Consider the following 2926-nt stretch of genomic DNA (forward strand, 5'->3'; position numbering starts at 1 on the left):
TATTTGAAATCGACTGTTAACAAGAAATTTGCTAATCATCTAAAAAATGGTTTCATTGAGGCATCATAACTAATACTTGTTATTATACGAGCTACGTGCCCAAAAATAATTGCATTTATCTCAATGGTTGTAACATTTCTACATATATGTTAATTAATTTATTTTACTCTTATTTAAACAAACGAGATTAACTCGTATGTATCAGGTGAAATGGGCGGATCGTCAATCGCACTGAAGATCCCGTTTATTTTGCCATATCTCTTCAGCTGTTCAATTATATAGCCGATATGACAGGTTTAATGCTTATCTCGTATCATCAACCACCCACCTTCGCTAACCTCACATTAAATATAAATAAGGCATCAAATATAAATAAGATCGACCCTATCTCTTTACTATATGTTTGCTCTCTGCTGATGATGTGTTTTAGCCTGGAAATTTGTAAAACCGTTAGGTGAAAACGTTACAAAGTATGCACGTCATCGATGACAAGCATTCGGAAACCTATAAACAATTTGAGTTTTTAATTACAAAATTTAGAAAAATCAATTTGTACACAAACGAAAAAGCCATCGAAATTCGTTCAATTGTAAACCTGTCTTTATCCATCTTGATTCTAACGTTATTTCTAAAAAGATAAAAGGCACAAAGATTATAAATAGAAACTCACCAAAGACGAAATGAGTTGTTGTAAGCCTACTCCTGATTTGCAGTACCTCGATACCACTATGCACGTTCACGTACTGCAGCCGCACGTAGACAATAGCATCGTGACGGCATTTGCACAGACAGATCGTGCTGGAAAAAGGTTGCTGTATTGTGAGATTGATTATTCATTAGATGCACGTCTATGAAAATATTCAAGTAAAGGATATGTACAACCCGAAAGCACAATCCAAGGAAGCACACAAACTCGAACAATGATCACTATCGCGTTTGTTTCGTATGTAGAAAAAATCCATCTATGTTCATTATAGTATATTCCTTGACTTTGTCGGTCAGGTTTTACAGAACTACGAACTGGGAGCTCTTCAGGATCTCCTTGACCGAACGACTGTCAAAGATGGATACAACAACTATGTCCTTTGTTTCTCTATTTCCAGTTGTATAACACTCAATGTCTAAAAATTACGCTGCTTTACACCTCTCTCCAAACGGCAGCAGTTAAATCACATGTACACAAAATTTGTTTTTTGTCACTCCCTAACGGAGCCGCCGATACGGTTAAATGTTCGCCTATTTTCACCCTCGCGCACCGGGGAGCTGCAGCCCTGCTTCCTTTTCACACTGTCTGTCCGTTTCCGTCTTCCTGCCTGTCGTTAGAGTCCTGGACCCTGCAGTACGCAGGAAGCAAGTTGCACAACTGGTAGCTGTGCAACTGACGCAGTCCAGTATCACATTAATTAGATTATCTAGTATTATTAAAACTATAGACACAAAGTGCTGGCACAGTAAATGGTAGCTGTCGAATAATTAGTCACAGTCAGCAGCCTCTATAGCGTTTTCTCAGGCGGATCACATGCCGTATTTCCCAACGCGCCATTCTCCGACACCAAGGTTATATTTTGCACTGTACACTTCAAATAAATTATCTTCCAACGAGGAGGAGCGAAACGATGTGTGACGTAAGCACTAACTTCACACACAAATGTAACCACAAACAAGAAGATGCGAGATCATGCTCAGAATTACTGTCCCATTGGCCGATAGCGTGGAAATATCAAACTCAACAAGCCTACAACATACCTTTATCGCAGAACTCTCAATGCTTGACCTCACCTTGATCCGTGACGCTCATCAACGTTTCGTTTCCATGAACATAACTCGGATGGATGTAGCATAAAATTAGAGCAGCAGCAGTAGGTTTGCCTTTGGTGAGTAGACACTTGGCCGGCTTTTAATAGATTTGAATGGCCAAGCGGTGTAGTCACTAACGCCGTTATATCTTAAATGCAGCTGATTATCAATTAAAATTTATGCTGCCGTATAGCAGCAATGTACAGCTGTCGTCTATCTTGTCAACTAATTAACCGAATCCGCCATTGTATTTTCGAGTTCGCGAAGACTACTCTGAAACAACCTTGTTCGTCTGTTATTGAAACGTAATGTACTTCTCAGTTAAATCACGTATAGTTACGATGTGCCGTTTATAATGCAAACGTTTCTCGCACAGAACACCTGTCTTTATATCGATGTCCTTCTAATGATAATCATCAACATGGTTATCATTTCACATCTACTACAATTTTAGTTCTCTAAGATATTATCGTTGCAGGTCTGCCTTTGGCAATCGCTAGCTACTGCCTTTACCGCGGTTTTTGTTTCTTGACGTTCTCGACGGATCCGTTGAAAACGATTAGTTGCTGCGTTGAAAAGTGACAACTGCTATGTTTGGGCATACGATACAAACTGATTATTAAAAACTCCTTGGCCGTTTTGTCAGGCAGTCCTCCGCACAATTCTGTTTCTGCTTCTAATTAACACCGCGCAATGCGCAACTCGTTCATTTCATCCGCTGTCGCATCTTTTCTGCTGCTTTCGGCGTTTACCGCTGCCGCCTGGCATTTACCGTTTCGTCAAAAACCCAATAACTAGAGCACGCTCTAAGTATTTTTACTTTTTCAACGTATTTTCTTCGCTTTTTTTCTAATAAACGCTCCAATTCTCTTAGAGTGTTGGCTGCTATGTTGACTGAAGTGCCTTTTGAAGAATGCGTGTTTCTTTGTTCCGACGGCTGCTTAGAGGGCCGTGCTGCTGCTGCTGCTGCTGCTGCTTAAAGCAACTCTCTTCTCATGGGGAGCGCAGCAGTGGGTGCTGCGGCCTCCACGTTCATGCGGGAGGAGCCAACTGACTTAGCGAACTGCTCCCGAACACCAGGAGAGCCTCTAGGCTAGCGTTGTTATTGCTGCTGCTGCTGCTGCTGCTG

At 41.1% G+C, this 2926-nt stretch overlaps 1 protein-coding gene across 14 annotated transcripts in view; it reads right to left on the minus strand.

The window, feature by feature from the left end:
• The window catches only part of 5PtaseI (inositol polyphosphate-5-phosphatase A), a 52217-nt gene extending 49297 nt beyond the window's left edge, over nt 1-2920 (minus strand). For 8 of the 14 annotated variants that reach the window (XM_022847158.2, XM_022847157.2, XM_022847147.2 and 5 more), the window contains exon 1: nt 671-2920. The gene's annotated coding sequence lies outside the window, so the exon portion shown is untranslated. The remainder of the gene's footprint in view (nt 1-670) is intronic. The other 6 variants (XM_022847155.2, XM_022847153.2, XM_022847151.2 and 3 more) reach the window with 6 other exon arrangements.
• Nucleotides 2921-2926: the final 6 nt, after the last annotated feature.

This window comes from Varroa jacobsoni, unplaced genomic scaffold (genome assembly GCF_002532875.2).
Source record: "Varroa jacobsoni isolate VJ856 unplaced genomic scaffold, vjacob_1.0 scaffold_1272, whole genome shotgun sequence".
NCBI lineage: Eukaryota > Metazoa > Arthropoda > Arachnida > Mesostigmata > Varroidae > Varroa > Varroa jacobsoni.